Source organism: Pleurodeles waltl, chromosome 6 (genome assembly GCF_031143425.1).
Source record: "Pleurodeles waltl isolate 20211129_DDA chromosome 6, aPleWal1.hap1.20221129, whole genome shotgun sequence".
In the NCBI taxonomy this organism is placed as follows: Eukaryota; Metazoa; Chordata; class Amphibia; order Caudata; family Salamandridae; genus Pleurodeles; species Pleurodeles waltl.
The window spans coordinates 131,784,374-131,798,757 of NC_090445.1; positions in this window are offsets into that span (position 1 = coordinate 131,784,374).

The window sequence follows — 14,384 nt, forward strand, 5'->3', positions numbered from 1 at the left end:
GCTCTGGATTAGCTATTAGAAAAGTGGTCACATAGCTGTCTGGCTATTTTGAGAAGGTCGATATTATTAATCTCTTGCAGAGCAGGTGCTGCCTTGACCATGGTACTCACACCACCTTGCTATTAGCGTTGAATGAGATCACAACAATGTTAGATGGTTCTTTTCTCATTTGTGAAAAGGAGGTGTCAGTCGATTGGTTTCTTCTCTTTTAAGTGGGTCAGAGGCGTCTTGGAGGGCCTCTCATTTTCTCCAGTTCTATTTAACATCTATGGGACTGATTTATAGTTTGGTGGACATGATGGATATCCTGACCGCCATATTATAAGTGCATTATAATATGGCAGACGGGATATCCCCATGGTGGAGCAACCTGCCCACCGAACTCTAAATCCGGCCCTATGTCTGGTCACTATCAGCTTTCTTATGTCTTTCTTATGCTGATACTCAGCTGATTATCATTATCACTATTAAGGACGTAAATATTAAAATCAACAAGAAACTTAGAATTGTATTAAACAAAACAACCTTTTGCACAAGACATAATCCAAATGTGTATAAAAAAGTTAGAAAGAGAGATAAAATGGAATATGGGTGTGCACTCGCCTAAGGGTCATACGTGCCAAATGGTTCCAGGGGAATTTATTTTTTAGGGACTTAAATTTCTGTTCCATCTTGGAAAATTGTTGTTTACAATGGAATTTATTTTTTTCTTTGACAGAAGCCCCAAGTTTGAGGGTACCTATAATAGGGCTAGGACAATACTTACTGTTTCTTCTTTTACAAATATTTATTGAATATTGATAGTGAATAGTTCTTTCCAGGCCCAGCCCACCAGTTTGTTTCTCAAAGTCTTCAGGCCATATTTTATAGCTGCCACCCGGCAACTGGCTTCAACTGGCTTCAATCAAATGATAACTAAAATCTTATTCCAAAGCCGTCATGGGAAAACTTGATGACAGCCTTAATAGAGTTCTAAATCTTCACGCTAGTAATGACCAAAGCCGCTCGACAATTTGTCCAGACCCGATAACTCAGAACTACTGCTAATTTGACTTCACCATTTTATTTGGAATACACACTCGATGTTGACAGAAGCAATGACTGTGAATGCTCAGGATGGTGTTGGCTGCTGCCCCAGCCTTGTCCAGTGTGGTTTGGATCTAGATATCCCACTTGAGGTTGTCATTGATGGGCACACCCAGGCATTTAAAGGAATCAGCTTCTCCAATTCTTGTTGCATTGTTTGAGAAAGTTTTCTCCCCTGGACATTTCATTTTGAAAGTCATAATTTTAGATTTTTGGGTGTTGATCTTTAGGTAGTTTGCCTTGCAGTAGCTTTCCATGTCTTCAGGTTGTGCCTGCAGACCTCCTGGATTCAGGCAATCAGGACTGAGTCATCAGCAGAGCTAGAAGGCAACCCTGTTTTACCTGGCTACTGATCAGGATTTATTTTGCTGATGTGACCCTTTTGATGGCATCCTACCTGAGATATTGTGTATACACACAGGTGTGGAATTTGATAAAATATCTAGTTGTCCATGCGACATGTTGCTTCTTAAATCTACTTGTCCTGTAAAAAAAATCTACTTGTCCCTTTGTTGCCATGGAGTGTGACGACAAATTATGGCAGCAATCTCATTATCTAAGAGCTCTGATAATAGCCTCTCCGATTGTGCCAGGGATACTACTATAGTAGAGCTTGAATACTTGCAATTTCAATCCCTAATATAGCTATTTTCTGATTTTGCCACCTTTCCGCAGATCTACATACTGGGGCTGGAGAAAGCAGTAAGCAATAGTTCCAGGGCTGGAATGCCTTTGAGTCTGCAAACCTACTAATTTGCATGTTTTAAGGATTTTCACCAGCTCTTCTCTAATCTTTTCCCATAATGAGAAAGGTTGGAAATTTACTCCTGACAGTGGCAGAAGTGGAAGTTCTTCCAGGGTTGGGAAAAAAGTGGTTGGGAGGGAAAGTGAGCTTGTAAATGCTCAATAGATTTTCACATGAGTAAACCTACACATGCATATTTGCTTGTGCTTAAATACAGTTCACAAATATTATCTAGGAGTACGATATCCTGGTCTACTTCTGTAAGTTCTTGTGAATTCATGAAAGCCACTAATTCAAAGACGTATACCATGGGTGCACTTTTATGACTTTCTTCAAGAATTAGGTCCCTAATTAGGTCTGGCCTTAACAAAGACATTTTGTTTTCATTAACTTCTATTTCTCTCTCTATCTATCGTCTGGCTTTACTGTGAGTGATCGCATCTGCTCTTCCACAAAGGGTATACTGGCACACAAAGTATTTTTTTTTAGTGCCAGGAACTACTGTGGCAATCAGTGGCGTAATGAAAATGGAGCGGTCCACCTGCACAGAACATGGAGGGACCCCCCTCCAGACTCACCCCGGAGTGTGGCTGCTGGGCCTTTGTTACGCCACTGGTGATAATGTGTGCTTTTTGAGGCCAAAAACGTGTTTTTCATTTTGCCAGTATTTGTTACAAATATGTGAGGGCCTGGCAGCTCCCACAACAATAAAGTGTTTACAAAGGCCATGTCAAAACACGACACGCATTGACGAAACCAAAAGACTCACAAAAAATGTCGAATCGTTTGGCTTTGCCAGTGCTTGTTGATTTTCATGCTTCCCATAATCTTGTTGAAAATGGTTATACTGATTTTCCATTAGGAATATTTTTTTGAAATATTAGCATGCATCAACACATGTTATCAAATGACGCTTCAAAGAAATAGCACCTAAAATTTCATAGTAGCAAAACGTTTTTTTCCTACTTGCCTTTTTTTCTGAACATTCTATTTTGAAAGCCCAGAATCATCACTCTTGCTTACAAGTTTCTGCAAACATTTGCATCTCATCAGTGAGCATTATAGTTAGCCTCATATTGTTACACTTTTCAAAAATGTGTGTACACTTTTTTTTTTACTGGAACCACTGTCATTAGTGCAATGTGACCTTAAAACATATTTTACAGCACTCATACTAAAAATGAAGGCTTTTCATTAATGAACCATAAATACGAGATCGAACAGCATTAACATATGGACATACATATTATCTCAACTGCAGACAGTTCCCTTTTTCTGTAAACTAGCAGCCAAAGGGTTTGTGTCGCAGGGGGTCGGGCTTCCTTGTCCCAAGGACAAAATAAACATGAAAACTTGTTGCCCTTGACCCCAAACAATATGTCCTGGGCTTCGGGCGATAGGAATTCCACATCCCTGGTACAGCAGTTGAGTTAAGGACAGCACGGCTGGATCAATGCTTAAAGTTTACAATTTTGTCCAGAGGTTGTCTCCTAACCAGGTGGAAAGCTGATGTAAAATCTACAAAAGCCACAAAGATGACTTTGTGTGCTGTGTGTAAAACATGAAAATCTGGTTATCTTAGAGAGTGCATCTCTAAAGATACCTTGGCTGGAGGGGTAGGATGTTTCCCTTGGTGACAAAATCATTTAGGGTTCTTATAATGAAGTACACTGTGCAGAGAATCCAGTGGATCCCCAAGAGTTTGCAGAGGCAGAAATAGATAGCTCAAGTGCTCTTTTTATGGTAGTCTGGGAGAGCAGTTAGGCTTATCAAGGAGATGTGTTAGGCATTTGTTGTACAGAGGCAATAAATGAGAACCACACTCAAAGAATACATCTGAGACCAATTTAGAAAAATATCAGTACCTTTTATATATGCTTTGAACCAAAGAACTTCGTTATAAGGTAAGCAGATTTTAAATTAAAAATACTTTGCGGTTTCAAAAATTGACACTGCAATTTTCAGAGTCTTCAATGTTACCCTATGGGAGGAAACAAGAATGCAGTTTCACAGGTAATTACACAACACACAATCCCAGTCTTCAAGATTTTAGACCAGCACTTGGCAAGGTCAAGAGTGCACCCCCAGCAGCACGGGAGTGGCTAGGTGCAGAAGTCAAAGTCGCAGTCGGTGCCCAATGTTAATAAGCGGAGACTGGGGGGAATGAAGCCTTGCTGCTACCAGGTAAGCACAAGCAGTGTCAGAGGTTGGTCTCCAGGGGTTGAGGCAAGCACTGGGGGACCACAAGGCAGCACCAAACTTACACCCTCAGTGGCACAGGGGCGGCCGGGTGTAGGGTGCCAACACAGCGTCAGGTGCCCAATCCTATCCAGTGGAGACAGGGGGTATCCGCTCAAGCGCTGCATACAAGTGAGTAAAGCGGGCCACGGGTTGATCTCCTAGGTTTGAGGTAAGTACAAGGGGGGCCACAAGGCACCACCAAACGTACACCTTCAGTGGCACAGGGGCGGCAGGGTGCAGAGTGCCAACATAGCATCAGGCGCCCAAAGTTGTTAAATGGAGGAGACTACTTTCAGAAACAGGCTGCAGGCTCTGGCCAGGAGGCCGGGAGAGGTCAACCCACAGCTAAACAGGTAAGTTGAGATGCCAGGGGCTGTAGGGGCACCAACGGTCCAGCTCCCCAAGGCCCAGGGGCTCCGGGTGCAGGGGTGTCTTTTGGCATCAGAAACTGCTTACCAGGCAGGTCGCGATCAGGGAGAGTCATCGGATTCCTGCTTCAGGCTTCACCGTGGAGTCCAGCAGGGGTCAGCCCACGGTGTACTCTTGGTCAGAAGTGCTAGGGAACTTACACTGGACTGGACTTCTTCTTCTTTAGAGATGGTCTCATTTAGATAGGTCCACTGTCCATTGGAGTTCTTGGTCTTTATCAGAGGCAGGCAGTCCTCCCATGACTTTGAAGGTCGCTGGGTTGCAGGACAGTCGTCTCCTGGGCACAGGTTCTTTGAAGGCTGCAGACAGGCCGGAAGGGCTGGGGCCAAGTCAGTTGTTGTCTTCAAACTTCTCTGCTGGGTGACTTCTGTGTTGTCTGGCTCTTCTTAGGTCGACAGGAATCTCATTCTAAGGTTCAGGGGTGCCACCTAAATATTGAATTTAGGGGTATTACAGGGAGTGCCGGGTGGTAGTCAATGGGCTACTCGCCTTTAGGGTGACTACACCCTTCCTATGACCACTTCCTTTTGGCCTAATTCCTTCCATGCAAAATGGAGGACTTTAAAAAGTAGTGTCCACTTCAGCTCGTCCACCCTGGGGGTGGGACTGGCATGAAGTGGGCACTCTCGCCACTCCTGCCACCAAAAGTGAGGGTAGGAACTGTGGGCCAGTGTCCTCCACCATTTGGAGAGGCCTGGGTCGCATTTCAAAGGTGGCAAGGCCTTTGACACTTTACATCCTGGAATGTCCATCCTGCCTGAGAGAGGAGGTCACACCTCTGCCCAGAGCCGGCTTTTGTTCTGAGCCCTCAAGATCATTGGCCCTCACCTCAGGCGGCCAGAACTGTGTCTTAAGGTGACTGTACTGGTTTTGACCAGCCAGTGCCCACGCTAGGAGTTGGTAGGTTTTTCAAGGGGCACCTCTACGATGCCTGCTGAGGGCATGTTTTTCTAAATTCATCACTGGAGTCAGTGAAGGTTTATTAATACGAGATGTTTGATACCAAACATCCCTATTGTCAGTGAAGCTCTCATGTAGCTGGGGAACTCGTAATGACCAGTGTCCAGCACATGCACTTAAAATGACTTCACTGTTCACTTACTATGTCGGAGAATCAACATAGACATAGCAGGGGTATATCTGCTCACGCAATATAATGCACACTGCCGTTAGGGCTGGAAAGCCTGCTCTCTAGCAGACAGATATATTGCATGTAATGCAAAAGGGAGAGGGCGCACAGCCTGTGTGCCATGTCATGTTTTCATTTTAGTTCTGCACAACAGACACGCAGTCTCGAAAGCAGCACTGCACTTAGTGAGCTGGTCCCTGAGGGTCGAAAATGCAGCACCCATGAGTCTTCCTTGATGTTTGATTCCAATTAATTTCTTTTAGCCTCAACCCTTCTCCAATTTTGTGCCCAAAATCTTGAGGATTTTTAGCTTTGTCTAGTTTGTGGCACTTTGTTTTGAGTGCTTCATTCTTTTTTATAAAGACTTTAAACCTATGTCTTACATTCCTGATTTTGTTGTATGTTATTGCTGACTAATGTCTGTAGCTCCTCAGTTATGAATTTGTACTCATCTTCAAACCAAACTTCTTTTGCAGTGTTTGTGGATCTTAATGGTTTGTTGAAAGTGAGTCATTTTGATACTATATGGAATACTGGTTTTAGTAGTGTATTATGGAGGAACAACAATTTTGCTTTCTCTGCTTCTCTCCTCAGATTTGTCAGGAGGTCCTTGATGGCTGGGTCTTTTTGCCATTTTCTGATGTTGGATTTGAGGATGGGATTCAATCTCTTTCACTTGTCTGCTCATGTCCCAGGTATTATTCAGGTCTAAAACTTATCTTACCTCAGTTTATATTTTGTTTTTCATGTCCAGAAATAAGGCATTGTGCTCACTCTCCAATATCCTGTGGACCTCTTTTGAATCTGGATCAACTACAGTTAGTAGAATATAGTTGATTACAGGCTAAGCTCCACAAGCATTACAAGTTGTTACATGAGTATTACTATTGTAATATGAGTTGTGTACTGAGATGAGGCCCTTGCTTAAACAGAATGGGGCCAGGCACTTGCCCTTTGGAGCTTTTTTCTTAAATCGGTGTCAGACTATTGAAATCATGAGTACAAGTTTCAGCTCAATTGTTTGATCATCATTAATCCCACTCTCTCCCATCTTACAATTAAAATAACCACAGATGAGGTTATGGAGTTTTGATTGCTGGGTTTGGCTATGGCTTCTTTAGTGGAGCTGAGGTGTGAAAAACCTCAATCCTTTATGTTGAACATAAAGTGTTATTATTCTTTCTGTTGTGTTATCTAGTAATCTGATATTGTATGTTAGCAGGTTTGTGTGCCTGAATCCTTGGTTGAAAATCGTTTTTTGACCCTGCAAGCTATCTGTAGATAACCACTATTCTGTCACTCACTTTGAAAGGTTAGTGTACCCAGGGATTCTCCATGGGGTAGAGGCCAAGCTTTCTTGTAGAACTAGTATATCCAGACTGGTTAGGGAATTCATGAAATCAACATCACCTGCATTTTTGTAGATTGCCAGCCACGCTGCAGGAAACAAGGAAAAGTGCTGTAACTCACAGATTTCTTTACACCATTCCGCAAGAGTGCCACAAAGCTAATCCTACTCATAGAGACCATGACTTGTAATTGTAACAGAAATCACAGCAGCCCATCAGATGGGAAAAAGGTAAGGAGAAGAAAGAGAAACACTGACCCAAGGCACATCACACTTCCTCCCGTACTGCCATGGAAGTCTATATGAAACAATATCAGATTAATAAAGAACCTTGTATCTTCAGTATATCTTACAACCCCTTCTACCTAATTACCTTAAGTAACAAGTCCTCTAACTCAGCCTTTTCTTCTCTAAGCTTAGATGCAGTTTACTTACTGAGAAAAATAATGATTACTATTTACCTTTGAAACCCATGCAGTGTGGTTTGCATATTTGATTCTGCAAACATACTAGAGAGTTCAATGCACAGTAGTCCAAACTAGTTAATTCTTTAATATAGCCAGGAAAAGGAGAGACACCAAGTGCAAAATAAGAATGGGCCTGAAAAAACATAAATGTGAAAAAAAACATAAATGTGACAAAATAGAGCACACACATAATATAAAAATGTACAAGGCTTTGAAACCATAACCAATCATAAGTATGATCTTAATGGGAAATATGTGCAAAAGGCAGCAAGTCAAAGTTCCAACCTGATGCTTCTACTGCTAGATACTGGTTTCCATGATCTGCCAACAAGTGCCAATCACGACTGCTTAGAAAGCAACGAGCCTCTGGCTCCATTCTCCTTTTATACAATAAAATACAAGGTGGCCACAGATTCTGAAATCCTGCTTCCTGCAAAATTCAAGTGAATTTTGTTTTGTTGCAGAGTTCACAGTTACGCATGCCACTTTCCTCCGATGCTGATCATCATCATACCCAGCACTCCCAAGTGCGGAAAGCATTCAGCAAACACCATTTAGACTTGTTATTTCCTGTAACACTAAAGTTCCTGACACCGCTATGTTATGTAATAATTTTAAATCCCCATCCACAAGATGGTTCTTCTGGTTTAACGTGGCTTGTTTCTAGTCAATCTCTTTTTTGCAAGATTGGTTTTGACCAACCCTTTTCCTTTCTGGCTGTAATGAGGAAGGATTTTCAGAAAATCGCGAGGGCCAGATGGCTATGGAGCCCTAGTTTTTACAAACTATACAGACATGTGTTACTAGATCCACTACATAATAATAATGTCCTCTCCCATCAGTTTGCTTAATGATTGAGGGCAGTTTGATGAGTAAATTTACTGGGTAGTTACAGAAGCCTAAAGGATGACACCTGGAAGCTGAAATCCTGAATTTTGACTGCTGCTGCACAGATGTTCAATTACAGCAGCAGCTAAAACCTGTCATGCCCACTTCTAACTACACGGTGAAAAGTATTTTAGAATGAGCACCACATTTATGGCTGTGAGATCAATACCTGCCATATCGTCTATCAGGCAAGTTGTCTGTTGCTAAAACTACATATTTCAAAGAGATATGACAAAAGAATAATTATCACACATATATATTGAAAAACATTACTGCAATAAGAAATCCGCCTCATTACAATGGGAACAAGTGCAATTTATGACTTGGGGATGAATTCTTGTAGACAGTTATAGATCAAGGAGCAGTTTTTAGCCCTAAAGAAGGGATTGTAGGAAAGTGCCACTGTGGGCTTGGTTACCCCCACCTTTTGCCTGATATTGATGCCAACTTTGATTGAAAGTGTGCTGGCATCCTGCTAACCAGGCCCCAGCACCAGTGTTCTTTCCCAAAATCTGTACCTTTGTTACCACAATTGGCACACCCACTGCACACAGTTAAGTCCCTTGTAATAGGTACCCCTGGTACCAAGGGCCATATGGCTAGGGAAGGTCCCCAAGGGCTGTAGCATGTATTATGCTACCCTGGGAGACCCCTCACCAAGCACATGCACACTGCTTTTGCAGATTGTGTGTGCTGGTGGGGTGAAAAAGACAAAGTCGACATGGCACCCCTCTCAAGGTGCCATGCCCACAAACCACTGCCTGTGGCATATGTAAGTCACCGTAAGGCAGGTTGCACTATACCACAGGTGAGGACATAGCTTCATGAGCAATATGCCTCTACAGTGTCTAAGTCCATTCTTAGACACTGTAAGCGCAGTGTAGCCATATTGACTATGTGGTCTGGGAGTTTGTCATTACGAACTCCACAGCTCCATAATGGCTTTATTGAATACTGGGAAGTTTAGTATCAAACATCTCAGCACAATAAACCCACACTGATGCCAGTGTGGGATTTATTGAGAAATGCACCCAGAGGGCATCTTAGAGATGCCCCCTGTATGTTAGCAAACTGATAGTGCAGGACTGACCGGTCTGTGTCAACCTGACACTTTCAGAAAAGTTGCTGATCACATGGGGTGAGAGCCTTTGTGCTCTCTGTGGCCAGAAACAAAGCCTGTCCTGGGTGGAGGTGCTTCACGCCTCCCCACTGCAGGAACTGTAACACCTCAAAGGCTCAAGCCTCGGGTTACGGTGCCCCAAGGCACTCCAGCTAGTGGAGTTGTCTGTCCCCCAGACAAAGCCCCACTTTTGGCGGCAAGTCTGGTGGGAAAATTAGGTAAAACAGGGAGGCGTGACCACCCCAGCTAGTACCACCCCTCCCTACAGAATCCTCCTTCTTGGTTTGGAGGACAGGGGCCAATAGGGTTAGGTTTGTGTCTCACTCTCCAAAAGGAGAGGACACAGGAAGGGTGTAGCCACCCTCAGGGAAAGTAGCTATTGGCTACTGCCCTCTGAACATTGAAACACCCCAAATCCAGGATTTAAGGACCTCCTTGAACACAGCTCACCAGATTCCTGACAACGTAACAAGAAAGAAGAAAGACTGCTAAGCTGAACCCCCAGCAAAGAAGAAGGAAGACGCAAACTAACTTGGCCCCAGTCCCCCCAGTCTCCATTGGAGCCCATGTTAAATTTGCTTCAACTTTGATCTCTGCGCCCGGATGGCCTGTGTGGCTGGTGGTGGGTGTTTTTGGGTTAACTTGAACCCCAACTTGTGGACTTACTAACCCCCCAGAGACTGGAACTGTAAGTCACATACTTACCTGTAAATTGTAATAACCTTTCTTGCCACCAGGAACTTTTTCTGAAAATTGCAGTGTCTATAATTGCCAGTATTGCAAAAACTGTATAACTTATCGCTTTCAAACAAAGTACTATTGATATATGTGTGAAATACAAATCTATGGAAGTACTTACCTGCAACTTGAATCTTGTGGGTCTAGAAATAAATTAAGAAAATATATTTGTGTTTATATAAAAAAACATTGATCTGAAGTTGTCATTGAGTGTGTGCTTCTTTTATTTTCTGTGTGTATAAAACAAATGCTTTGCACTACTCTCTGATAAGCCTAACTGCTCGATCACACTACCACAAAAGAGATAATTATTATTATCTACTTTAGCCTCTGTTAAGCCTCTGGGGAACCCCTGGCCTCTGTGCACACTATATCTCATTTTGATATAGTATATACAGAGGCAGCCTCCTACAGATATTTTGTACAAAACCACATTGTGTTAACTGACTTTTCTAATACAAATAAACACCAGGAAATCCCACTTAAATTTAAAAAAGAGAATATTAGCTATACAATAAGTGAGGGATCCCTAGTTGCAGCTTGAGAGTGTCTCTCCCTTCTTTATACAAATGTATTACTAGATCCACTAGAATACGTGAACACTTAGATAGGTCTGATAAACTTCAAGGCACTACATCTAAGGCTACCACTGAAGTGATTCCCAAAGTATCACTAAATGGCAGCTTTTAACTACAAGACACTATAGGGCCATATCACTAACCAAAATAGACTGTAAACCTTGAGCCAAAAAACCTTTCATGAGGTTTGAGTCAAAAATCCATAAGCTTATCCGCTCAAACCACATTCATAAAATACAGTTACTCCAACAACAATAGCTGTCTCTTCTGCCATGTTGCTGGAAAACGTCAAATACATAGACTCTCCTGTACAAGTGACAGCCTTAGATGAAGAGAAATTATTTGACTAATTTGCCTTTAGGGCAGCAGAGTTATGGTTTGCTGGGTGGAACCATCCGCAAATGTAAGAATAAATGGCTGAATATCCAGCTTCTTCCAACTAGAGCAGGTAACAAGATGGACCTGCCCACTATCCCCCTGACGTTGCTCTTGTCCTTTTGGCAATGGAACCACTATTAAAAAACATTAGGAGAAACAATACAAAAATAGGAAACGCAATATTTAAAGCTGCAGCCTCTGCAGATTATATTTTCTGCCCTGCAGAAGCAGACACAGTCAGCATATCTCTACTAGACGTTACTGACAAATATGCAACAGTCTCAGGCTCTAATCTAAGTAGAGACAAGACAGCAGTATACTATGCATGCCAAAGGTGATACAGGGCTTACACGGCAAACAACATTTTTGAAATACCATCGAATATGGTTCAATGGCAGTATCAAAAAAATGTAAACTATACAACAAAATTATTCTGAAATAAGATTTCATCTCAGTTATCGAAGTGGTCTCAAAAATACATTACATGGTGGGAAAAGTAAAAATTATGATCACTCCACTAGTGAACTATATTACCAGCATGCTCTTTAGAACTCTAGACATACTGATCACCAACTTACTATGCAAAACAAAGAAAGTGAGAATCTCAATAAAAAAACTATGAGTACAGAACTATAAAGGCAGGATAAATCTGGCCACCTCTTATAACTACCAGACAGCCTTCCTAAACTGCTGAGATAGCTATTCGTTTCTACTTTTAAAAGGTGCATTGTCCGTCATGGGTTTAAAGTGAAAGAGATATAGGCCCTCATTACGACCCTGGCAGTCGGTGATAAAGTGGTGGTAGTACTGTGAACAGGCTGGCAGTAACTACCGCCAAATTATGACTATTGCGGAAAGATCTCTGAAAGACAGCCAAAGTAGCACACCGACCGCCAGAGAGGAAACAACAGGCACCACGGCAGTAGCCGCCTACAGCCAGCCGGAAGTCAAAGTTCCGCCCACCATATTATGACCAGACAATCCGCCACCTTTTCCGGGGCGGTACCAATGACATCAAAAGCCTGACGGAAACACTGCACAGACGTGAAAGGACTCACCATTGGAGATACAGGGAAGATCCACGCCACCATGGAACCAGAACTGCAAGTATTTCTGATGATATTCTACGTTCTGCTCCAGCACGAACACCAACGCCAGCGAAGACGACGACGGTAAGTACAGCCGCCTAGCACACATGGGAGAGGGGAGGAAAACGACAGTGACACACACACGCACAACACACACCCCACACACACACACCATACACACAACCAGCTGCACAAGAAAACAAGTTAATTCCCCTAAATCGGCTAAATAATGCAAGGACAACAGGAATGTACCAAAGTGATTGTAATAAGATGAACACAGTATAAATAACAATTTAGCCAATGCTACAGATATATACAAATGTACAGAAAAGGGGACACTGCTCAGTCCTCAGTTCGCGTGGGCCACATGGCCACAGGGCAAAGTCCAAGGCCTCACTTGTCACCTGCATCAATAGGGAGAGAACACTGCAGGAGCATCAGTTGGCAAATAGGCATGCACCTCAGGGGGAGGAGGGCACCTCAGCCGGAAGCGGAAACAAGACCACTGGTTCTGGAGGGGGCAACATGCCCTGTGTTTTGTCCTGGGGAGTGACAGGCCACAGTCTCTTGAGTGGGTGACTTGCCCACTGGTTCTGGAGGGGGCAACATGCCCTGTGCTTGGTCCTGGGGAATGCAAGGCCACAGTCTCTCAGGTGGGTGTCTTCCCCACTGGTTCTGGAGGAGGCAACAGGCCCTATGCTTGGTCCTGGGGAGTACAAGGCAACAGTCTCTCGAGTGGGCGACTTACCCACTTACAGAACTTACTGTCCCCTCTAGTCACCAGGGATGAGGCGCAGGCGTGTGCCTGTGTGTGGTGGAGGGCCTCGAACTCGCGGCAGCACCGAGGGCGGGGTGGAAGGCACGGGCACAGTCCGGTGGAGATGCATGGCTTGAGGGGGAGCTCTGACCCTAAAAGCAGATCAGGACTCACTCTGAGCACTGCACAGCGGCCGCCATTAAGAAGGGGATGTGGGAGGGAGGAGCAGCTGGGAGGAGCAGCAACCGATGACATCAGGACCATGCTCGACAAAGGAGAAACTGCTGCCCTCATCCTCCTAGACCTCTTGGCAGCCTTCAACACTGTCTGTCACCACACCCTCCGCGCACGTGTCTACGACACCGGGATCCGCCGCAAGGCCCTGGACTGGGTCACATCCTTCCTCTCCGGTAAAACTCAGAGAGTCTGCCTCCCTCCATCCCTGTATGAAGCCACCAAGATCATCTGCGGCGTCCCCCAAGGATCCTCCCTCAGTCCAACTCTTTTTAACATCTACATGGCTCATCTCGCCAACACCGTCCGATCTCACTGCCTCAACATCGTCTCCTACGCAGACGACACCCAGCTGATTCTCTCACTCACCAAGGACCCCGCCACCGCTAAGACCAATCTCCACAACGGACTGCAGGCCATCGCCAACTGGATGGAGATGAGCCACCTCAAACTGAACTCAGACAAGACTGAGATCCTCATCCTGGGCTCCAACCGCTCCGCATGGGACGACTCCTGGAGGCCAACCACCCTAGGAACTGCACCAACTCCCACCACCCATGCACGCAATCTTGGTTTCATCCTAGACTCATCACTCACTATGACCCAGCAAGTCAACACCGTCTCATGTTCCTGTTTCAACACCCACCGCATGTTTCGCAAGACCTTCAGATGGATCCCCATCGAAACCAGAAGAATGGTCACCCACGCCCTCTTCAGCAGCAGACTGGACTACGGCAATGCGCTCTACGTGGGAACAACGTCCAAGCTCTAGGAGAAACTACAACGTATTCAGAACGCCTCCGCATGCCTCATCCTCAACATCCCACACCACGAACACATCTCAGCCCACCTCAGAGACCTACACTGGCTCCCCGTCAACAAGAGGATCACCTTCAAACTCCTTATCGACGCCCACAAAGCTCTCCACAACTCAGGCCCAGCCTACCTCAACGAGCGACTCAGCTTCCATGCGGCCATCCGCCAACTCCGCTCCGCCAACCTCGCCCTTGCCACTGTTCCCCGCATCCATCGTACCACAGCCGGCGGCAGATCCTTTTCACACCTCGCCGCCAAAACCTGGAACTCCCTCCCCATTGGCCTACGACTGACCCAGGACCTCATGACCTTCATGAAACGCCTCAAGACCTGGTTATTCGA